Below are 26,723 nucleotides of genomic sequence, written 5' to 3'. Positions count from 1 at the left end.
CCGATGGACATCTGGTGGCATTCGTTAATCTGTAGACTATCAGAGTGTTGATGAAACACAGAAATTGCATCGGGATTGAATACAACAGTCACCATGCGCACTTTCCTCCATGGGAGTAATGTCTCTAACAGTCTACGCTTTGATCGTTCCCTAGAAGACCAGTAGTAGTTTCAGATGCACATCTGGATTCTTTCTGTAATCTGTGGACTATAAGAGTGTTGATGAAACAGAGAAATTGTATCGGGATTGAATACAACAGTTACCATGCGCACTTTCATCCATGGGAGTAATGTCTCAAACAGTCTACGCTTTGATCGTTCCCTGGAAGACCAGTAGTAGTTTCCGATGCACATCTGGTGGCATTCTGTAATCAGTAGACTATCAGAGTGTTGATGAAACACAGAAATTGCATCGTGATTGAATACAACAGTATCCATGCGTTGTTTCCTCCATGTGAATAATGTCTCAAACAGACTACGATTTGATCGTTCCCTGGAAGACCAGTAGTAGTTGCCGATGCACATCTGGAGGCATTCTGTAATCTGTGGTCTATCAGAGTGTTGATGAAACACAGAAATTGAACCGGAATGGAATACAACAGTCACCATGCGCAGATTCCTCCATGGGAGTAATGTCTCAAACAGTCTACGCTTTGATCGTTCCCTGGAAGACCAGTAGTAGTTTCCGATGCACATCTGGAGGCATTCTGTAATCTGTGGAGTATCAGAGTGTTGATGAAACACAGAAATTGCCTTGGGATTGAATACAACAGTCGCCATGCGCACTTTCCTTCACGGGAATAATGTCTCAAACAGTCTACGCTCTGATCGTTCCTAGGAAGACCAGTAGTAGTTTCGGAAGCACATCTGAAAGCATTCTGTAATCTATGGACTATCAGAGTGTTGATGAAACACAGAAATTGCATCGGGATTGAATACAACAGTCACCATGCGCACTTTCCTCCATGGGAGTAATGTCTCTAACAGTCTACAATTTGATCGTTCCCTGGAAGACCAATAGTAGTTTCCGATGCACATCTGGATCCTTTCTGTAATCTGCGGACTATCAGAGTGTTGATGAAACACAGAAATTGCATCGGGATTGAATACAACAGTCACCATACGCACTTTCCTCCACGGGAGTAATGTCTCAAACAGACTACGCTTTGATCGTTATCTGGAAGTCCAGTAGTAGTTTCCGATGCACATCTCTTGGCATTCTGTAATCTGTGGACTATCAGAGAGTTTTGTTGAAGCACAGAAATTGCATCGGTATTGAATACAACAGTCACCATGCGCACTTTCCTCCATGGGAGTAATGTCTCAAACAGTCTACTCTTTGATCGTCCCCTGGAAGACTAGTAGTAGTTTCCGATGGACATCTGGTGGCATTCGTTAATCTGTAGACGTTCAGAGTGTTGATGAAACACAGAAATTGCATCGGGATTGAATACAACAGTCTCCATGCGCACTTTCCTCCATGGGAGTAACGTCTCTAACAGTCTACGCTTTGATCGTTCCCTAGAAGACCAGTAGTAGTTTCAGATGCACATCTGGATTCTTTCTGTAATCTGTGGACTATAAGAGTGTTGATGAAACACAGAAATTGTATCGGGATTGAATACAACAGTTACCATGTGCACATCCATCCATGGGAGTAATGTCTCAAACAGTCTACGCTTTGATCGTTCCCTGGAAGACCAGTAGTAGTTTCCGATGCACATCTGGAGGCATTCTGATATCTGTGGACTACCTGAGTGTTGACGAAACACAGAAATTGCATCGGGATTGAATACAACAGTCACCATGCGCACTTTCCTCCATGGGTGTAATTCTCAAACCGTCTACGCTTTGATCGTTCCCTGGAAGACCAGTAGTAGTTTCCGATGCACATCTGGTGGCATTCTGTAATCTGTGGTCTATCAGAGTGTTGATGAAACACAGAAATTGAACCGGAATGGAATACAACAGTCACCATGCGCAGATTCCTCCATGGGAGTAATGTCTCAAACAGTCTACGCTTTGATCGTTCCCTGGAAGACCAGTAGTAGTTTCCGATGCACATCTGGAGGCATTCTGTAATCTGTGGAGTATCAGAGTGTTGATGAGACACAGAAATTGCCTTGGGATTGAATACAACAGTCGCCATGCGCACTTTCCTTCACGGGAATAATGTCTCAAACAGTCTACGCTCTGATCGTTCCTAGGAAGACAAGTAGTAGTTTCGGAAGCACATCTGAAAGCATTCTGTAATCTATGGACTATCAGAGTGTTGATGAAACACAGAAATTGCATCGAGATAGAATACAACAGTCACCATGCGCACTTTCCTCCATGGGAGTAATGTCTCTAACAGTCTACGCTTTGATCGTTCCCTGGAAGACCAGGAGTACTTCCCGATGCACATCTGGAGTCTTTCCGTAAACTGTGGACTATCAGAGTGTTGATGAAGCACAGAAATTGCATCGGTATTGAATACAACAGTCACCATGCGCACTTTCCTCCATGGGAGTAATGTCTCAAACAGTCTACTCTTTGATCGTTCCCTGGAAGACCAGTAGTAGTTTCCGATGAACATCTGGAGGCATTCTGTGATCTCTTGACTATCAGTGTGTTGATGAAACACAGATATTGCATTGGGATTGAATACAACAGTCACAATGCGCACTTTCCTAAATGGGAGTAATGTCTCAATCACTCTACGCTTTGATCTTTCCCTGGAAGACCAGTAGTAGTTTCCGGTGCACATCCGGTGGCATTCTGTAATCTGTAGACTATCAGAGTGTTGATGAAACACAGAAATTGCATCGGGATTGAATACAACAGTCACCATGCGCACTTTCCACCATGGGAGTATTGTCTCTAACAGTCTACGCTTTGATCGTTCCCTGGAAGACCAGTAGTAGTTTCCGATGCACATCTCTTGGCATTCTGTAATCTGTGGACTATCAGAGTGTTGATGAAGCACAGAAATTGCATCGGGATTGAATACAACAGTCACCATGCGCACTTTCTTCCATGGGAGTAATGTCTCTAACAGTCTACAATTTGATCGTTCCCTGGAAGACCAATAGTAGTTTCCGATGCACATCTGGATCCTTTCTGTAATCTGCGAACTATCAGAGTGTTGATGAAACACAGAAATTGCATCGGGATTGAATACAACAGTCACCATACGCACTTTCCTCCACGGGAGTAATGTCTCAAACAGACTACGCTTTGATCGTTAGCTGGAAGACCAGTAGTAGTTTCCGATGCACATCTCTTGGCATTCTGTAATCTGTGGACTATCAGAGTGTTGATGAAGCACAGAAATTGCATCGGTATTCAATACAACAGTCACCATGCGCACTTTCCTCCATGGGAGTAATGTCTCAAACAGTCTACTCTTTGATCGTCCCCTGGAAGACCAGTAGTAGTTTCCGATGGACATCTGGTGGCATTCGTTAATCTGTAGACTATCAGAGTGTTGATGAAACACAGAAATTGCATCGGGATTGAATACAACAGTCACCATGCGCACTTTCCTCCACGGGAGTAATGTCTCAAACAGTCTACGCCTTGATCGTCCCTAGAAGACCAGTAGTAGTTTCCGATGCACGTCAGGTTGGATTCTGTAATCTGTGGACTATCTGAGTGTTGATGAAACACAGAAATTGCCTCGGGATTGAATACAACAGTCACCATGCGCACTTTCCTCCACGGGAGTAATGTCTCTAACAGTCTATACTTTGATCGTTCCCTGTAAGACCAGTAGTAGTTTCCGATGCACATCTGGAGGCATTCTGCAATCTGTCTAAATTCAAAGTGTTGATGAAATACAGAAATTGCATCGGGATTGAATACAACAGTCAAAATGCGCACTTTCCTACATAGGAGTAATGTCTCAAACAGTCTACGCTTTGATCGTTCCCTGGAAGACCAGTAATAGTTTCCGATGGACATCTGGTGGCATTCTGTAATCTGTAGACTATCAGAGTGTTGATGAAACACAGAAATTGCATCGGGATTGAACACAACAGTCACCATGCGCACTTTCCTCCATGGGAGTAATGTCTCAAACAGACTACGCTTTGATCGTTAGCTGGAAGACCAGTAGTAGTTGCCGATGCACATCTCTTGGCATTCTGTAATCTGTGGACTATCAGAGTGTTGATGAAGCACAGAAATTGCATCGGTATTGAATACAACAGTCACCATGCGCACTTTCCTCCATGGGAGTAATGTCTCAAACAGTCTACTCTTTGATCGTCCCCTGGAAGACCAGTAGTAGTTTCCGATGGACATCTGGTGGCATTCGTTAATCTGTAGACTATCAGAGTGTTGATGAAACACAGAAATTGCATCGGGATTGAATACAACAGTCACCATGCGCACTTTCCTCCATGGGAGTAATGTCTCTAACAGTCTACGCTTTGATCGTTCCCTAGAAGACCAGTAGTAGTTTCAGATGCACATCTGGATTCTTTCTGTAATCTGTGGACTATAAGAGTGTTGATGAAACAGAGAAATTGTATCGGGATTGAATACAACAGTTACCATGCGCACTTTCATCCATGGGAGTAATGTCTCAAACAGTCTACGCTTTGATCGTTCCCTGGAAGACCAGTAGTAGTTTCCGATGCACATCTGGTGGCATTCTGTAATCAGTAGACTATCAGAGTGTTGATGAAACACAGAAATTGCATCGTGATTGAATACAACAGTATCCATGCGTTGTTTCCTCCATGTGAATAATGTCTCAAACAGACTACGATTTGATCGTTCCCTGGAAGACCAGTAGTAGTTGCCGATGCACATCTGGAGGCATTCTGTAATCTGTGGTCTATCAGAGTGTTGATGAAACACAGAAATTGAACCGGAATGGAATACAACAGTCACCATGCGCAGATTCCTCCATGGGAGTAATGTCTCAAACAGTCTACGCTTTGATCGTTCCCTGGAAGACCAGTAGTAGTTTCCGATGCACATCTGGAGGCATTCTGTAATCTGTGGAGTATCAGAGTGTTGATGAAACACAGAAATTGCCTTGGGATTGAATACAACAGTCGCCATGCGCACTTTCCTTCACGGGAATAATGTCTCAAACAGTCTACGCTCTGATCGTTCCTAGGAAGACCAGTAGTAGTTTCGGAAGCACATCTGAAAGCATTCTGTAATCTATGGACTATCAGAGTGTTGATGAAACACAGAAATTGCATCGGGATTGAATACAACAGTCACCATGCGCACTTCCCTCCATGGGAGTAATGTCTCAAAGAGTTTACGCATTGATCGTTCCCTGGAAGACCAGTAGTAGCTTCCGATGCACATCTGGAGGCATTCTGTAATCTGTGGACTATCAGAGTGTTTATTAAACACAGAAATTGCATCGGGATAGAATACAACAGTCACCATGCGCACTTTCCTCCATGGGAGTAATGTCTCTAACAGTCTACGCTTTGATCGTTCCCTGGAAGACCAGGAGTACTTCCCGATGCACATCTGGAGGCTTTCCGTAAACTGTGGACTATCAGAGTGTTGATGAAGCACAGAAATTGCATCGGTATTGAATACAACAGTCACCATGCGCACTTTCCTCCATGGGAGTAATGTCTCAAACAGTCTACTCTTTGATCGTTCCCTGGAAGACCAGTAGTAGTTTCCGATGCACATCTGGAGGCATTCGTTAATCTGTAGAATATCAGAGTGTTTATGAAACACAGAAATTGCATCGGGATTGAATACAACAGTCACCATGCGCACTTTCCACCATGGGAGTATTGTCTCTAACAGTCTACGCTTTGATCGTTCCCTGGAAGACCAGTAGTAGTTTCCGATGCACATCTCTTGGCATTCTGTAATCTGTGGACTATCAGAGTGTTGATGAAGCATAGAAATTGCATCGGGATTGAATACAACAGTCACCATGCGCACTTTCCTCCATGGGACTAATGTCTCTAACAGTCTACAATTTGATCGTTCCCTGGAAGACCAATAGAAGTTTCCGATGCACATATGGATCCTTTCTGTAATCTGCGGACTATCAGAGTGTTGATGAAACACAGAAATTGCATCGGGATTGAATACAACAGTCACCATACGCACTTTCCTCCACGGGAGTAATGTCTCAAACAGACTACGCTTTGATCGTTAGCTCGAAGACCAGTAGTAGTTTCCGATGCACATCTCTTGGCATTCTGTAAACTGTGGACTATCAGAGAGTTTTGTTGAAGCACAGAAATTGCATCGGTATTGAATACAACAGTCACCATGCGCACTTTCCTCCATGGGAGTAATGTCTCAAACAGTCTACTCTTTGATCGTCCCCTGGAAGACCAGTAGTAGTTTCCGATGGACATCTGGTGGCATTCGTTAATCTGTAGACTTTCAGAGTGTTGATGAAACACAGAAATTGCATCGGGATTGAATACAACAGTCACCATGCGCACTTTCCTCCATGGGAGTAATGTCTCTAACAGTCTACGCTTTGATCGTTCCCTAGAAGACCAGTAGTAGTTTCAGATGCACATCTGGATTCTTTCTGTAATCTGTGGACTATAAGAGTGTTGATGAAACACAGAAATTGTATCGGGATTGAATACAACAGTTACCATGCGCACTTTCATCCATGGGAGTAATGTCTCAAACAGTCTACGCTTTGATCGTTCCCTGGAAGACCAGTAGTAGTTTCCGATGCACATCTGGAGGCATTCTGATATCTGTGGACTAACTGAGTGTTGACGAAGCACAGAAATTGCATCGGGATTGAATACAACAGTCACCATGCGCACTTTCCTCCATGGGTGTAATTCTCAAACCGTCTACGCTTTGATCGTTCCCTGGAAGACCAGTAGTAGTTTCCGATGCACATCTGGTGGCATTCTGTAATCTGTGGTCTATCAGAGTGTTGATGAAACACAGAAATTGAACCGGAATGGAATACAACAGTCACCATGCGCAGATTCCTCCATGGGAGTAATGTCTCAAACAGTCTACGCTTTGATCGTTCCGTGGAAGACCAGTAGTAGTTTCCGATGCACATCAGGAGGCATTCTGTAATCTGTGGAGTATCAGAGTGTTGATGAAACACAGAAATTGCCTTGGGATTGAATACAACAGTCGCCATGCGCACTTTCCTTCACGGGAATAATGTCTCAAACAGTCTACGCTCTGATCGTTCCTAGGAAGACAAGTAGTAGTTTCGGAAGCACATCTGAAAGCATTCTGTAATCTATGGACTATCAGAGTGTTGATGAAACACAGAAATTGCATCGGGATTGAATACAACAGTCACCATGCGCACTTCCCTCCATGGGAGTAATGTCTCAAAGAGTTTACGCTTTGATCGATCCCTGGAAGACCAGTAGTAGTTTCCGATGCACATCTGGAGGCATTCTGTAATCTGTGGACTATCAGAGTGTTTATGAAACACAGAAATTGCATCGGGATAGAATACAACAGTCACCATGCGCACTTTCCTCCATGGGAGTAATGTCTCTAACAGTCTACGCTTTGATCGTTCCCTGGAAGACCAGGAGTACTTCCCGATGCACATCTGGAGTCTTTCCGTAAACTGTGGACTATCAGAGTGTTGATGAAGCACAGAAATTGCATCGGTATTGAATACAACAGTCACCATGCGCACTTTCCTCCAATGGAGTAATGTCTCAAACAGTCTACTCTTTGATCGTTCCCTGGAAGACCAGTAGTAGTTTCCGATGCACATCTGGAGGCATTCTGTAATCTCTTGACTATCAGTGTGTTGATGAAACACAGAAATTGCATCGGGATTGAATACAACAGTCACAATGCGCACTTTCCTAAATGGGAGTAATGTCTCAATCACTCTACGCTTTGATCTTTCCCTGGAAGACCAGTAGTAGTTTCCGATGCACATCCGGTGGCATTCTGTAATCTGTAGACTATCAGAGTGTTGGTGAAACACAGAAATTGAATCGGGATTGAATACAACAGTCACCATGCGCACTTTCCTCCATAAAAGTAATGTCTTAAACAGTCTACGCTTTGATCGTTCCCTGGAAGACCAGTAGTAGTTTCCGATGCACAACTGGTGGCATTCTGTAATCTGTAGACTATCAGAGTGTTGATGAAACAAAGATATTGCTTCGGGATTGAATACAACAGTCACCATGCGCACTTTCCTACATGGGAGTAATGTCTCTAACAGTCTACGCTTTGATCGTTCCCTGGAACACCAGTAGTAGTTTCCGATGGACATCTGGTGGCATTCGTTAATCTGTAGACTATCAGAGTGTTGATGAAACACAGAAATTGCATCGGGATTGAATACAACAGTCACCATGCGCACTTTCCACCATGGGAGTATTGTCTCTAACAGTCTACGCTTTGATCGTTCCCTGGAAGACCAGTGGTAGTTTCCAATGCACATCTCTTGGCATTCTGTAATCTGTGGACTATCAGAGTGTTGATGAAGCACAGAAATTGCATCGGGATTGAATACAACAGTCACCATGCGCACTTTCCTCCATGGGAGTAATGTCTCTAACAGTCTACTCTTTGATCGTTCCCTGGAAGACCAATAGTAGTTTCCGATGCACATCTGGATCCTTTCTGTAATCTGCGAACTATCAGAGTGTTGATGAAACACAGAAATTGCATCGGGATTGAATACAACAGTCACCATACGCACTTTCCTCCACGGGAGTAATGTCTCAAACAGACTACGCTTTGATCGTTCCCTGGAAGGCCAGTAGTAGTTTCCGATGCACATCTCTTGGCATTCTGTAATCTGTGGACTATCAGAGTGTTGATGAAGCACAGAAATTGCATCGGTATTCGATACAACAGTCACCATGCGCACTTTCCTCCATGGGAGTAATGTCTCAAACAGTCTACTCTTTGATCGTCCCCTGGAAGACCAGTAGTAGTTTCCGATGGACATCTGGTGGCATTCGTTAATCTGTAGACTATCAGAGTGTTGATGAAACAAAGATATTGCTTCGGGATTGAATACAACAGTCACCATGCGCACTTTCCTACATGGGAGTAATGTCTCTAACAGTCTACGCTTTGATCGTTCCCTGGAACACCAGTAGTAGTTTCCGATGGACATCTGGTGGCATTCGTTAATCTGTAGACTATCAGAGTGTTGATGAAACACAGAAATTGCATCGGGATTGAATACAACAGTCACCATGCGCACTTTCCACCATGGGAGTATTGTCTCTAACAGTCTACGCTTTGATCGTTCCCTGGAAGACCAGTGGTAGTTTCCAATGCACATCTCTTGGCATTCTGTAATCTGTGGACTATCAGAGTGTTGATGAAGCACAGAAATTGCATCGGGATTGAATACAACAGTCACCATGCGCACTTTCCTCCATGGGAGTAATGTCTCTAACAGTCTACTCTTTGATCGTTCCCTGGAAGACCAATAGTAGTTTCCGATGCACATCTGGATCCTTTCTGTAATCTGCGAACTATCAGAGTGTTGATGAAACACAGAAATTGCATCGGGATTGAATACAACAGTCACCATACGCACTTTCCTCCACGGGAGTAATGTCTCAAACAGACTACGCTTTGATCGTTCCCTGGAAGGCCAGTAGTAGTTTCCGATGCACATCTCTTGGCATTCTGTAATCTGTGGACTATCAGAGTGTTGATGAAGCACAGAAATTGCATCGGTATTCGATACAACAGTCACCATGCGCACTTTCCTCCATGGGAGTAATGTCTCAAACAGTCTACTCTTTGATCGTCCCCTGGAAGACCAGTAGTAGTTTCCGATGGACATCTGGTGGCATTCGTTAATCTGTAGACTATCAGAGTGTTGATGAAACACAGAAATTGCATCGGGATTGAATACAACAGTCACCATGCGCACTTTCCTCCACGGGAGTAATGTCTCAAACAGTCTACGCCTTGATCGTCCCTAGAAGACCAGTAGTAGTTTCCGATGCACGTCAGGTTGGATTCTGTAATCTGTGGACTATCTGAGTGTTGATGAAATACAGAAATTGCATCGGGATTGAATACAACAGTCACCATGCGCACTTTCCTACATAGGAGTAATGTCTCCAACAGTCTACGCTTTGATCGTTCCCTGGAAGACCAGTAGTAGTTTCCGATGGACATCTGGTGGCATTCTGTAATCTGTAGACTATCAGAGTGTTGATGAAACACAGAAATTGCATCGGGATTGAACACAATAGTCACCATGCGCACTTTCCTCCATGGGAGTAATGTCTCTAACAGTGTACGCTTTGATCGTTCCCTGTAAGACCAGTAGTAGTTTCCGATGCACATCTGGAGGCATTCTGTACTCTGTCTAAATTCAAAGTGTTGATGAAATACAGAAATTGCATCGGGATTGAATACAACAGTCACCATGCGCACTCTCCTACATAGGAGTAATGTCTCCAACAGTCTACGCTTTGATCGTTCCCTGGAAGACCAGTAGTAGTTTCCGATGCACATCTGGAGGCTTTATTTAATTTGTGGCCTATCAGAGTGTTGATGAAACACAGAAATTGCATCGGGATTGAATACAACAGTCACCATCCGCACTTTCCTCCATGTGAGTAATGTCTGAAATGGTCTACGCTTCGATCGTTCCATGGAAGACCAGTAGTAGTTTCCGATGCACATCTGTTGGCATTCTGTAATCTGTGGAGTATCAGAGTGTTGATGAAACAAAGAAATTGCATCGGGATTGAATACAACGGTCACCATGAGATCTTTCCTCCACGGGAGTAATGTCTCAAACAGTCTACGCTGTGATCGTTCCCTGGAAGACCAGTACTAGTTTCCGATGCACATCTGGTGGCATTCTGTAATCTGTAGACTATCAGAGTGTTGATGAAACACAGAAATTGCATCGGGATTTAACACAACAGTCACCATGCGCAGTTTCCTCCATGGGAGTAATGTCTCTAACAGTCTACGCTTTGATCGTTCCCTGGAAGACCAGTAGTACTTTCCGATGGACATCTGGTGGCAATCTGTAATCTGTGGACTATCAGAGTGTTGTTGAAACACAGAAATTGCATCGGGATTGAATACAACAGTCGCCATGCGCACTTTCCTCAATGGGAGTAATGTCTCTAAAAGTCTACGCTTTGATCGTTCCCTGGAAGACCAGTAGTAGTTTCCGATGCACATCTGGACGCATTCTGTAATCTGTGGAATATCAGAGTGTTGGTGAAACACAGAAATTGCATCGGGATTGAATACAACAGTCAACATGCGCACTTTCCTCCATAAAATTAATGTCTTAAACAGTCTACGCTTTGATCGTTCCCTGGAAGACCAGTAGTAGTTTCCGATGCACATCTGGAGGCATTCTGTAATCTGTGGACTATCACAGTGTTGATGAAACACAGAAATTGCATCGGGATTGAATGCAAAAGTCACCATCCGTACTTTCCTCCATGTGAGTAATGTCTGAAATGGTCTACGCTTTGATCGTTCCATGGAAGACCAGTAGTAGTTTCCGATGCACATCTCGAGGCTTTCCTTAATTTGTGTACTATCAGAGTGTTGATGAAACACAGAAATTGCATCGGGATTGAATACAACTGTCACCATGCTCTCTTTCGTAAATGGGAGTAATGTCTCAAACAGTCTACGCTTTGATCGTTCCCTGGAAGGCCTGTAGTAATTTCCGATGCACATCTGGAGGCATTCTGTGATCTGTGGACAATCAGAGTGTTGGTGAAACACAGAAATTGCATCGCGATTGAATACAACAGTCACCATGCGCACTTTCCTCCATAAAAGTAATGTCTTAAACAGTCTACGCTTTGATCGTTCCCTGGAAGACCAGTAGTATTTTCCGATGCACATCTGATGGCATTCTGTAATCTGTGGACTATCAGAGTGTTGATGAAACACAGAAATTGCATCGGGATTGAATACAACAGTCACCACCCGCACTTTCCTCCATGTGAGTAATGTCTAAAATGGTCTACGCTTTGATCGTTCCATGGAGGACCAGTAGTAGTTTCCGATGCACATCTGGAGACTTTCCTTAATTTGTGGACTATCACAGTGTTGATGAAACACAGAAATTGCATCGGGATTGAATACAACTGTCACCATGCCCTCTTTCGTAAATGGGAGTAATGTCTCAAACAGTCTACGCTTTGATCGTTCCCTGGAAGACCTGTAGTAATTTCCGATGCACATTTGGAGGCATTCTGTGATCTGTGGACTATCAGAGTGTTGATGAAACACAGAAATTGCATCGGGATTGAATACAACTGTCACCATGCCCTCTTTCGTCCATGGGAGTAATGTCTCAAACAGTCTACGCTTTGATCGTTCCCTGGAAGACCTGTAGTAATTTCCGATTCACATCTGGAGGCATTCTGTAATCTGTGGACTATCAGAGTGTTGGTGAAACACCGAAATTGCATCGGGATTGAATACAACAGTCACCATGCGCACTTTCCTCCATAAAAGTAATGTCTTAAACAGTCTACGCTTTGATTGTTCCCTGGAAGACCAGTAGTAGTTTCCGATGCACATCTGGTGGCATTCTGTAATTTGTGGACTATCAGAGTGTTGATGAAACACAGAAATTGCATCGGGATTGAATACAACAGTCACCATCCGCACTTTCCTCCATGGGAGTAATCTCTAAAATGGTCTACGCTTTAATCGTTCCATGGAAGACCAGTAGTAGTTTCCGATGCACATCTGGTGGCATTCTGTAATCTGTGGAGTATCAGAGTGTTGATGAAACACAGAAATTGCATCGGGATTGAATACAACAGTCACCATGCGATCTTTCCTCCACGGAGTAATGTCTCAAACAGTCTACGCTGTGATCGTTGCCAGGAAGACCAGTAGTAGTTTCCGATGGACATCTGGTGGCATTCTGTAATCTGTAGACTATCAGAGTGTTGATGAAACACAGAAATTGCATCGGGATTGAACAGAACAGTCACCATGCGCACTTTCCTCCATGGGAGTAATGTCTCTAACAGTCTACGCTTTTATCGTTCCCTGGAAGACCAGTAGTACTTTCCGATGCACATCTAGAGGCATTCTGTAATCTGTGGACTATCAGAGTGTTGATGAAACACAGAAATTGCATCGGGATTGAATACAACATTCACCATGCTCACTTTCCTTCATGGGAGTAATGTCTCAAACAGTCTACGATTTGATCGTTCCCTGGAAGACCAGTAGTAGTTTGCGATGCACATCTGGAGGCATTCTGTAATCTGTGGAGTATCAGAGTGTTGATGAAACACAGAAATTGCATCGGGATTGAATACAACAGTCACCATGCGCACTTTCCTCAATGGGAGTAATGTCTCAAACAGTCTACGCTTTGATCGTTCCCTGGAAGACCAGTAGTAGTTTCCGATGCACATCTGGAGGCTTTCCTTAATTTGTGGACTATCAGAGTGTTGATGAAACACAGAAATTGCATCGGGTTTAAATACAACTGTCACTATGCCCTCTTTCGTCCATGGGAGTAATGTCTCAAACAGTCTACGCTTTGATCGTTCCCTGGAAGACCATTAGTAATTTCCGATGCACATCTGGGCGCATTCTGTAACCTGTGGACTATCAGAGTGTTGGTGAAACACAGAAATTGCATCGGGATTGAATACAACAGTCACCATGCGCACTTTCCTCCACGGGCGTAATGTCTCAAACAGTCTACGCCTTGATCGTCCCTAGAAGACCAGTAGTAGTTTCCGATGCACGTCAGGTTGGATTCTGTAATCTGTGGACTATCTGAGTGTTGATGAAACACAGAAATTGCCTCGGGATTGAATACAACAGTCACCATGCGCACTTTCCTCCACGGGAGTAATGTCTCTAACAGTCTACGCTTTGATCGTTCCCTGTAAGACCAGTAGTAGTTTCCGATGCACATCTGGAGGCATTCTGTAATCTGTCTAAATTCAAAGTGTTGATGAAATACAGAAATTGCATCGGGATTGAATACAACAGTCACCATGCGCACTTTCCTACATAGGAGTAATGTCTCCAACAGTCTACGCTTTGATCGTTCCCTGGAAGACCAGTAGTAGTTTCCGATGGACATCTGGTGGCATTCTGTAATCTGTAGACTATCAGAGTGTTGATGAAACACAGAAATTGCATCGGGATTGAACACAACAGTCACCATGCGCACTTTCCTCCATGGGAGTAATGTCTCTAACAGTCTACGCTTTAATCGTTCCCTGTAAGACCAGTAGTAGTTTCCGATGCACATCTGGAGGCATTCTGTAATCTGTCTAAATTCAAAGTGTTGATGAAATACAGAAATTGCATCGGGATTGAATACAACAGTCACCATGCGCACTTTCCTACATAGGAGTAATGTCTCCAACAGTCTACGCTTTGATCGTTCCCTGGAAGACCAGTAGTAGTTTCCGATGCACATCTGGAGGCTTTATTTAATTTGTGGCCTATCAGAGTGTTGATGAAACACAGAAATTGCATCGGGATTGAATACAACAGTCACCATCCGCACTTTCCTCCATGTGAGTAATGTCTGAAATGATCTACGCTTTGATCGTTCCATGGAAGACCAGTAGTAGTTTCCGATGCACATCTGTTGGCATTCTGTAATCTGTGGAGTATCAGAGTGTTGATGAAACAAAGAAATTGCATCGGGATTGAATACAACGGTCACCATGAGATCTTTCCTCCACGGGAGTAATGTCTCAAACAGTCTACGCTGTGATCGTTCCCTGGAAGACCAGTAGTAGTTTCCGATGGACATCTGGTGGCATTCTGTAATCTGTAGACTATCAGAGTGTTGATGAAACACAGAAATTGCATCGGGATTTAACACAACAGTCACCATGCGCACTTTCCTCCATGGGAGTAATGTCTCTAACAGTCTACGCTTTGATCGTTCCCTGGAAGACCAGTAGTACTTTCCGATGGACATCTGGTGGCAATCTGTAATCTGTGGACTATCAGAGTGTTGTTGAAACACAGAAATTGCATCGGGATTGAATACAACAGTCGCCATGCGCACTTTCCTCAATGGGAGTAATGTCTCTAAAAGTCTACGCTTTGATCGTTCCCTGGAAGACCAGTAGTAGTTTCCGATGCACATCTGGATTCTTACTGAAATCTGTGGACTATCAGAGTGTTGATGAAACACAGAAATTGCATCGGGATTGAATACAACAGTCACCATGCGCACTTTCTCAGTGAGAGTAATGTCTCAAAGAGTTTACGCTTTGATCGTTCCCTGGAAGACCAGTAGTAGTTTCCGATGCACATCTGGACGCATTCTGTAATCTGTGGAATATCAGAGTGTTGGTGAAACACAGAAATTGCATCGGGATTGAATACAACAGTCAACATGCGCACTTTCCTCCATAAAATTAATGTCTTAAACAGTCTACGCTTTGATCGTTCCCTGGAAGACCAGTAGTAGTTTCCGATGCACATCTGGTGGCATTCTGTAATCTGTGGACTATCAGAGTGTTGATGAAACACAGAAATTGCATCGGGATTGAATGCAACAGTCAAAATCCGTACTTTCCTCCATGTGAGTAATGTCTGAAATGGTCTACGCTTTAATCGTTCCATGGAAGACCAGTAGTAGTTTCCGATGCACATCTCGAGGCTTTCCTTAATTTGTGGACTATCAGAGTGTTGATGAAACACAGAAATTGCATCGGGATTGAATACAAGTGTCACCATGCCCTCTTTCGTAAATGGGAGTAATGTCTCAAACAGTCTACGCTTTGATCGTTCCCTGGAAGACCTGTAGTAATTTCCGATGCACATCTGGAGGCATTCTGTGATCTGTGGACTATCAGAGTGTTGGTGAAACACAGAAATTGCATCGCGATTGAATACAACAGTCAACATGCGCACTTTCCTCCATAAAAGTAATGTCTTAAACAGTCTACGCTTTGATCGTTCCCTGGAAAACCAGTAGTATTTTCCGATGCACATCTGATGGCATTCTGTAATCTGTGGACTATCAGAGTGTTGATGAAACACAGAAATTGCATCGGGATTGAATACAACAGTCACCATCCGCACTTTCCACCATGTGAGTAATGTCAAAAATGGTCTACGCTTTGATCGTTCCATGGAGGACCAGTAGTAGTTTCCGATGCACATCTGGAGGCTTTCCTTAATTTGTGGACTATCAGAGTGTTGATGAAACACAGATATTGCATCGGGATTGAATACAACTGTCACCATGCCCTCTTTCGTAAATGGGAGTAATGTCTCAAACAGTCTACGCTTTGATCGTTCCCTGGAAGACCTGTAGTAATTTCCGATGCACATTTGGAGGAATTCTGTGATCTGTGGACTATCAGAGTGTTGATGAAACACAGAAATTGCATCGGGATTGAATACAACTGTCACCATGCCCTCTTTCGTCCATGGGAGTAATGTCTCAAACAGTCTACGCTTTGATCGTTCCCTGGAAGACCTGTAGTAATTTCCGATTCACATCTGGAGGCATTCTGTAATCTTTGGACTATCAGAGTGTTGGTGAAACACAGAAATTGCATCGGGATTGAATACAACAGTCACCATCCGCACTTTCCTCCATGTGAGTAATCTCTAAAATGGTCTACGCTTTAATCGTTCCATGGAAGACCAGTAGTAGTTTCCGATGCACATCTGGCGGCATTCTGTAATCTGTGGACTATCAGAGTGTTGATGAAGCACAGAAAATGCATCGGGATTGAATGCAACAGTCAAAATCCGTACTTTCCTCCATGTGAGTAATGTCTGAAATGGTCTACGCTTTGATCGTTCCATGGAAGACCAGTAGTAGTTTCCGATGCACATCTCGAGGCTTTCCTTAATTTGTGGACTATCAGAGTGTTGATGAAACACAGAAATTGCATCGGGATTGAACACAACAGTCACCATGCGCACTTTCCTCCATGGGAGTAATGTCTCTAACAGTCTACGCTTTGATCGTTCCCTGTAAGACCAGTAGTAGTTTCCGATGCACATCTGGAGGCATTCTGTAATCTGTCTAAATTCAAAGTGTTGATGAAATACAGAAATTGCATCGGGATTGAATACAACAGTCACCATGCGCACTTTCCTACATAGGAGTAATGTCTCCAACAGTCTACGCTTTGATCGTTCCCTGGAAGACCAGTAGTAGTTTCCGATGCACATTTGGAGGCTTTATTTAATTTGTGGCCTATCAGAGTGTTGATGAAACACAGAAATTGCATCGGGATTGAATACAACAGTCACCATCCGCACTTTCCTCCATGTGAGTAATGTCTGAAATGATCTACGCTTTGATCGTTCCATGGAAGACCAGTAGTAGTTTCCGATGCACATCTGTTGGCATTCTGTAATCTGTGGAGTATCAGAGTGTTGATGAAACAAAGAAATTGCATCGGGATTGAATACAACGGTCACCATGAGATCTTTCCTCCACGGGAGTAATGTCTCAAACAGTCTACGCTGTGATCGTTCCCTGGAAGACCAGTAGTAGTTTCCGATGGACATCTGGTGGCATTCTGTAATCTGTAGACTATCAGAGTGTTGATGAAACACAGAAATTGCATCGGGATTTAACACAACAGTCACCATGCGCACTTTCCTCCATGGGAGTAATGTCTCTAACAGTCTACGCTTTGATCGTTCCCTGGAAGACCAGTAGTACTTTCCGATGGACATCTGGTGGCAATCTGTAATCTGTGGACTATCAGAGTGTTGTTGAAACACAGAAATTGCATCGGGATTGAATACAACAGTCGCCATGCGCACTTTCCTCAATGGGAGTAATGTCTCTAAAAGTCTACGCTTTGATCGTTCCCTGGAAGACCAGTAGTAGTTTCCGATGCACATCTGGATTCTTACTGAAATCTGTGGACTATCAGAGTGTTGATGAAACACAGAAATTGCATCGGGATTGAATACAAAAGTCACCATGCGCACTTTCTCAGTGAGAGTAATGTCTCAAAGAGTTTACGCTTTGATCGTTCCCTGGAAGACCAGTAGTAGTTTCCGATGCACATCTGGACGCATTCTGTAATCTGTGGAATATCAGAGTGTTGATGAAACACAGAAATTGCATCGGGATTGAATACAACAGTCACCATGCGATCTTTCCTCCACGGAGTAATGTCTCAAACAGTCTACGCTGTGATCGTTGCCAGGAAGACCAGTAGTAGTTTCCGATGGACATCTGGTGGCATTCTGTAATCTGTAGACTATCAGAGTGTTGATGAAACACAGAAATTGCATCGGGATTGAACACAACAGTCACCATGCGCACTTTCCTCCATGGGAGTAATGTCTCTAACAGTCTACGCTTTTATCGTTCCCTGGAAGACCAGTAGTACTTTCCGATGCACATCTAGAGGCATTCTGTAATCTGTGGACTATCAGAGTGTTGATGAAACACAGAAATTGCATCGGGATTGAATACAACATTCACCATGCTCACTTTCCTTCATGGGAGTAATGTCTCAAACAGTCTACGATTTGATCGTTCCCTGGAAGACCAGTAGTAGTTTGCGATGCACATCTGGAGGCATTCTGTAATCTGTGGAGTATCAGAGTGTTGATGAAACACAGAAATTGCATCGGGATTGAATACAACAGTCACCATGCGCACTTTCCTCAATGGGAGTAATGTCTCAAACAGTCTACGCTTTGATCGTTCCCTGGAAGACCAGTAGTAGTTTCCGATGCACATCTGGAGGCTTTCCTTAATTTGTGGACTATCAGAGTGTTGATGAAACACAGAAATTGCATCGGGTTTAAATACAACTGTCACTATGCCCTCTTTCGTCCATGGGAGTAATGTCTCAAACAGTCTACGCTTTGATCGTTCCCTGGAAGACCATTAGTAATTTCCGATGCACATCTGGGCGCATTCTGTAACCTGTGGACTATCAGAGTGTTGGTGAAACACAGAAATTGCATCGGGATTGAATACAACAGTCACCATGCGCACTTTCCTCCACGGGAGTAATGTCTCAAACAGTCTACGCCTTGATCGTCCCTAGAAGACCAGTAATAGTTTCCGATGCACGTCAGGTTGGATTCTGTAATCTGTGGACTATCTGAGTGTTGATGAAACACAGAAATTGCCTCGGGATTGAATACAACAGTCACCATGCGCACTTTCCTCCACGGGAGTAATGTCTCTAACAGTCTACGCTTTGATCGTTCCCTGTAAGACCAGTAGTAGTTTCCGATGCACATCTGGAGGCATTCTGTAATCTGTCTAAATTCAAAGTGTTGATGAAATACAGAAATTGCATCGGGATTGAATACAACAGTCACCATGCGCACTTTCCTACATTGGAGTAATGTCTCCAACAGTCTACGCTTTGATCGTTCCCTGGAAGACCAGTAGTAGTTTCCGATGGACATCTGGTGGCATTCTGTAATCTGTAGACTATCAGAGTGTTGATGAAACACAGAAATTGCATCGGGATTGAACACAACAGTCACCATGCGCACTTTCCTCCATGGGAGTAATGTCTCTAACAGTCTACGCTTTGATCGTTCCCTGTAAGACCAGTAGTAGTTTCCGATGCACATCTGGAGGCATTCTGTAATCTGTCTAAATTCAAAGTGTTGATGAAATACAGAAATTGCATCGGGATTGAATACAACAGTCACCATGCGCACTTTCCTACATAGGAGTAATGTCTCCAACAGTCTACGCTTTGATCGTTCCCTGGAAGACCAGTAGTAGTTTCCGATGCACATCTGGAGGCTTTATTTAATTTGTGGCCTATCAGAGTGTTGATGAAACACAGAAATTGCATCGGGATTGAATACAACAGTCACCATCCGCACTTTCCTCCATGTGAGTAATGTCTGAAATGATCTACGCTTTGATCGTTCCATGGAAGACCAGTAGTAGTTTCCGATGCACATCTGTTGGCATTCTGTAATCTGTGGAGTATCAGAGTGTTGATGAAACAAAGAAATTGCATCGGGATTGAATACAACGGTCACCATGAGATCTTTCCTCCACGGGAGTAATGTCTCAAACAGTCTACGCTGTGATCGTTCCCTGGAAGACCAGTAGTAGTTTCCGATGGACATCTGGTGGCATTCTGTAATCTGTAGACTATCAGAGTGTTGATGAAACACAGAAATTGCATCGGGATTTAACACAACAGTCACCATGCGCACTTTCCTCCATGGGAGTAATGTCTCTAACAGTCTACGCTTTGATCGTTCCCTGGAAGACCAGTAGTACTTTCCGATGGACATCTGGTGGCAATCTGTAATCTGTGGACTATCAGAGTGTTGTTGAAACACAGAAATTGCATCGGGATTGAATACAACAGTCGCCATGCGCACTTTCCTCAATGGGAGTAATGTCTCTAAAAGTCTACGCTTTGATCGTTCCCTGGAAGACCAGTAGTAGTTTCCGATGCACATCTGGATTCTTACTGAAATCTGTGGACTATCAGAGTGTTGATGAAACACAGAAATTGCATCGGGATTGAATACAACAGTCACCATGCGCACTTTCTCAGTGAGAGTAATGTCTCAAAGAGTTTACGCTTTGATCGTTCCCTGGAAGACCAGTAGTAGTTTCCGATGCACATCTGGACGCATTCTGTAATCTGTGGAATATCAGAGTGTTGGTGAAACACAGAAATTGCATCGGGATTGAATACAACAGTCAACATGCGCACTTTCCTCCATAAAATTAATGTCTTAAACAGTCTACGCTTTGATCGTTCCCTGGAAGACCAGTAGTAGTTTCCGATGCACATCTGGAGGCTTTATTTAATTTGTGGCCTATCAGAGTGTTGATGAAACACAGAAATTGCATCGGGATAGAATACAACAGTCACCATCCGCACTTTCCTCCATGTGAGTAATGTCTGAAATGATCTACGCTTTGATCGTTCCATGGAAGACCAGTAGTAGTTTCCGATGCACATCTGTTGGCATTCTGTAATCTGTGGAGTATCAGAGTGTTGATGAAACAAAGAAATTGCATCGGGATTGAATACAACGGTCACCATGAGATCTTTCCTCCACGGGAGTAATGTCTCAAACAGTCTACGCTGTGATCGTTCCCTGGAAGACCAGTAGTAGTTTCCGATGGACATCTGGTGGCATTCTGTAATCTGTAGACTATCAGAGTGTTGATGAAACACAGAAATTGCATCGGGATTGAATACAACAGTCACCATGCGCACTTTCTCAGTGAGAGTAATGTCTCAAAGAGTTTACGCTTTGATCGTTCCCTGGAAGACCAGTAGTAGTTTCCGATGCACATCTGGACGCATTCTGTAATCTGTGGAATATCAGAGTGTTGGTGAAACACAGAAATTGCATCGGGATTGAATACAAGTGTCACCATGCCCTCTTTCGTAAATGGGAGTAATGTCTCAAACAGTCTACGCTTTGATCGTTCCCTGGAAGACCTGTAGTAATTTCCGATGCACATCTGGAGGCATTCTGTGATCTGTGGACTATCAGAGAGTTGGTGAAACACAGAAATTGCATCGCGATTGAATACAACAGTCTCCATGCGCACTTTCCTCCATAAAAGTAATGTCTTAAACAGTCTACGCTTTGATCGTTCCCTGGAAGACCAGTAGTATTTTCCGATGCACATCTGATGGCATTCTGTCATCTGTGGACTATCAGAGTGTTGATGAAACACAGAAATTGCATCGGGATTGAATACAACAGTCACCATCCGCACTTTCCACCATGTGAGTAATGTCTAAAATGGTCTACGCTTTGATCGTTCCATGGAGGACCAGTAGTAGTTTCCGATGCACATCTGGAGGCTTTCCTTAATTTGTGGACTATCAGAGTGTTGATGAAACACAGATATTGCATCGGGATTGAATACAACTGTCACCATGCCCTCTTTCGTAAATGGGAGTAATGTCTCAAACAGTCTACGCTTTGATCGTTCCCTGGAAGACCTGTAGTAATTTCCGATGCACATTTGGAGGCATTCTGTTATCTGTGGACTATCAGAGTGTTGATGAAACACAGAAATTGCATCGGGATTGAATACAACTGTCACCATGCCCTCTTTCGTCCATGGGAGTAATGTCTCAAACAGTCTACGCTTTGATCGTTCCCTGGAAGACCTGTAGTAATTTCCGATTCACATCTGGAGGCATTCTGTAATCTTTGGACTATCAGAGTGTTGGTGAAACACAGAAATTGCATCGGGATTGAATACAACAGTCACCATGCGCACTTTCCTCCATAAAAGTAATGTCTTAAACAGTCTACGCTTTGATCGTTCCCTGGAAGACCAGTAGTAGTTTCCGATGCACATCTGGTGGCATTCTGTAATCTGTGGACTATCAGAGTGTTGATGAAAGACAGAAATTGCATCGGGATTGAATACAACAGTCACCATCCGCACTTTCCTCCATGTGAGTAATCTCTAAAATGGTCTACGCTTTAATCGTTCCATGGAAGACCAGTAGTAGTTTCCGATGCACATCTGGCGGCATTCTGTAATCTGTGGACTATCAGAGTGTTGATGAAGCACAGAAAATGCATCGGGATTGAATGCAACAGTCAAAATCCGTACTTTCCCCCATGTGAGTAATGTCTGAAATGGTCTACGCTTTGATCGTTCCATGGAAGACCAGTAGTAGTTCCCCATGCACATCTCGAGGCTTTCCTTAATTTGTGGACTATCAGAGTGTTGACGAAACACAGAAATTGCATCGGGATTAATACAACTGTCACCATGCGCACTTTCCTCCATAAAAGTAATGTCTTAAACAGTCTACGCTTTGATCGTTCCCTGGAAGACCAGTAGTAGTTTCCGATGCACATCTGGTGGCATTCTGTAATCTGTGGACTATCAGAGTGTTGATGAAACACAGAAATTGCATCGGGATTGAATACAACAGTCACCATGCGATCTTTCCTCCACGGAGTAATGTCTCAAACAGTCTACGCTGTGATCGTTGCCAGGAAGACCAGTAGTAGTTTCCGATGGACATCTGGTGGCATTCTGTAATCTGTAGACTATCAGAGTGTTGATGAAACACAGAAATTGCATCGGGATTGAATACAACAGTCACCATCCGCACTTTCCTCCATGTGAGTAATCTCTAAAATGGTCTACGCTTTAATCGTTCCATGGAAGACCAGTAGTAGTTTCCGATGCACATCTGGTGGCATTCTGTAATCTGTGGAGTATCAGAGTGTTGATGAAACACAGAAATTGCATTGGGATTGAATACAACAGTCACCATGCGGTCTTTCCTCCACGGAGTAATGTCTCAAACAGTCTACGCTGTGATCGTTGCCAGGAAGACCAGTAGTAGTTTCCGATGGACATCTGGTGGCATTCTGTAATCTGTAGACTATCAGAGTGTTGATGAAACACAGAAATTGCATCGGGATTGAACACAACAGTCACCATGCGCACTTTCCTCCATGGGAGTAATGTCTCTAACAGTCTACGCTTTTATCGTTCCCTGGAAGACCAGTAGTACTTTCCGATGCACATCTAGAGGCATTCTGTAATCTGTGGACTATCAGAGTGTTGATGAAACACAGAAATTGCATCGGGATTGAATACAACATTCACCATGCTCACTTTCCTTCATGGGAGTAATGTCTCAAACAGTCTACGATTTGATCGTTCCCTGGAAGACCAGTAGTAGTTTCCGATGCACATCTGGAGGCATTCTGTAATCTGTGGAGTATCAGAGTGTTGATGAAACACAGAAATTGCATCGGGATTGAATACAACAGTCACCATGCGCACTTTCCTCAATGGGAGTAATGTCTCAAACAGTCTACGCTTTGATCGTTCCCTGGAAGACCAGTAGTAGTTTCCGATGCACATCTGGAGGCTTTCCTTAATTTGTGGACTATCAGAGTTTTGATGAAACACAGAAATTGCATCGGGTTTAAATACAACTGTCACTATGCCCTCTTTCGTCCATGGGAGTAATGTCTTAAACAGTCTACGCTTTGATCGTTCCCTGGAAGACCAGTAGTAGTATCCGATGCACATCTGGTGGCATTCTGTAATCTGTGGACTATCAGAGTGTTGATGAAACACGGAAATTGCATCGGGATTGAATTCAACAGTCACCATCCGCACTTTCCTCCATGTGAGTAATGTCTGAAATGGTCTACGCTTTGATCGTTCCATGGAAGACCAGTAGTAGTTTCCGATGGACATCTGGTGGCATTCTGTAATCTGTAGACTATCAGAGTGTTGATGAAACACAGAAATTGCATCGGGATTTAACACAACAGTCACCATGCGCACTTTCCTCCATGGGAGTAATGTCTCTAACAGTCTACGCTTTGATCGTTCCCTGGAAGACCAGTAGTACTTTCCGATGGACATCTGGTGGCAATCTGTAATCTGTGGACTATCAGAGTGTTGTTGAAACACAGAAATTGCATCGGGATTGAATACAACAGTCGCCATGCGCACTTTCCTCAATGGGAGTAATGTCTCTAAAAGTCTACGCTTTGATCGTTCCCTGGAAGACCAGTAGTAGTTTCCGATGCACATCTGGATTCTTACTGAAATCTGTGGACTATCAGAGTGTTGATGAAACACAGAAATTGCATCGGGATTGAATACAACAGTCACCATGCGCACTTTCTCAGTGAGAGTAATGTCTCAAAGAGTTTACGCTTTGATCGTTCCCTGGAAGACCAGTAGTAGTTTCCGATGCACATCTGGACGCATTCTGTAATCTGTGGAATATCAGAGTGTTGGTGAAACACAGAAATTGCATCGGGATTGAATACAACAGTCAACATGCGCACTTTCCTCCATAAAATTAATGTCTTAAACAGTCTACGCTTTGATCGTTCCCTGGAAGACCAGTAGTAGTTTCCGATGCACATCTGGAGGCTTTATTTAATTTGTGGCCTATCAGAGTGTTGATGAAACACAGAAATTGCATCGGGATAGAATACAACAGTCACCATCCGCACTTTCCTCCATGTGAGTAATGTCTGAAATGATCTACGCTTTGATCGTTCCATGGAAGACCAGTAGTAGTTTCCGATGCACATCTGTTGGCATTCTGTAATCTGTGGAGTATCAGAGTGTTGATGAAACAAAGAAATTGCATCGGGATTGAATACAACGGTCACCATGAGATCTTTCCTCCACGGGAGTAATGTCTCAAACAGTCTACGCTGTGATCGTTCCCTGGAAGACCAGTAGTAGTTTCCGATGGACATCTGGTGGCATTCTGTAATCTGTAGACTATCAGAGTGTTGATGAAACACAGAAATTGCATCGGGATTGAATACAACAGTCACCATGCGCACTTTCTCAGTGAGAGTAATGTCTCAAAGAGTTTACGCTTTGATCGTTCCCTGGAAGACCAGTAGTAGTTTCCGATGCACATCTGGACGCATTCTGTAATCTGTGGAATATCAGAGTGTTGGTGAAACACAGAAATTGCATCGGGATTGAATACAAGTGTCACCATGCCCTCTTTCGTAAATGGGAGTAATGTCTCAAACAGTCTACGCTTTGATCGTTCCCTGGAAGACCTGTAGTAATTTCCGATGCACATCTGGAGGCATTCTGTGATCTGTGGACTATCAGAGAGTTGGTGAAACACAGAAATTGCATCGCGATTGAATACAACAGTCTCCATGCGCACTTTCCTCCATAAAAGTAATGTCTTAAACAGTCTACGCTTTGATCGTTCCCTGGAAGACCAGTAGTATTTTCCGATGCACATCTGATGGCATTCTGTCATCTGTGGACTATCAGAGTGTTGATGAAACACAGAAATTGCATCGGGATTGAATACAACAGTCACCATCCGCACTTTCCACCATGTGAGTAATGTCTAAAATGGTCTACGCTTTGATCGTTCCATGGAGGACCAGTAGTAGTTTCCGATGCACATCTGGAGGCTTTCCTTAATTTGTGGACTATCAGAGTGTTGATGAAACACAGATATTGCATCGGGATTGAATACAACTGTCACCATGCCCTCTTTCGTAAATGGGAGTAATGTCTCAAACAGTCTACGCTTTGATCGTTCCCTGGAAGACCTGTAGTAATTTCCGATGCACATTTGGAGGCATTCTGTTATCTGTGGACTATCAGAGTGTTGATGAAACACAGAAATTGCATCGGGATTGAATACAACTGTCACCATGCCCTCTTTCGTCCATGGGAGTAATGTCTCAAACAGTCTACGCTTTGATCGTTCCCTGGAAGACCTGTAGTAATTTCCGATTCACATCTGGAGGCATTCTGTAATCTTTGGACTATCAGAGTGTTGGTGAAACACAGAAATTGCATCGGGATTGAATACAACAGTCACCATGCGCACTTTCCTCCATAAAAGTAATGTCTTAAACAGTCTACGCTTTGATCGTTCCCTGGAAGACCAGTAGTAGTTTCCGATGCACATCTGGTGGCATTCTGTAATCTGTGGACTATCAGAGTGTTGATGAAAGACAGAAATTGCATCGGGATTGAATACAACAGTCACCATCCGCACTTTCCTCCATGTGAGTAATCTCTAAAATGGTCTACGCTTTAATCGTTCCATGGAAGACCAGTAGTAGTTTCCGATGCACATCTGGCGGCATTCTGTAATCTGTGGACTATCAGAGTGTTGATGAAGCACAGAAAATGCATCGGGATTGAATGCAACAGTCAAAATCCGTACTTTCCCCCATGTGAGTAATGTCTGAAATGGTCTACGCTTTGATCGTTCCATGGAAGACCAGTAGTAGTTCCCCATGCACATCTCGAGGCTTTCCTTAATTTGTGGACTATCAGAGTGTTGACGAAACACA

The sequence above is a fragment of the Schistocerca gregaria genome, unplaced genomic scaffold (genome assembly GCF_023897955.1).
Source record: "Schistocerca gregaria isolate iqSchGreg1 unplaced genomic scaffold, iqSchGreg1.2 ptg000285l, whole genome shotgun sequence".
Taxonomy (NCBI): domain Eukaryota; kingdom Metazoa; phylum Arthropoda; class Insecta; order Orthoptera; family Acrididae; genus Schistocerca; species Schistocerca gregaria.
This window is presented reverse-complemented; position numbering follows the sequence as displayed.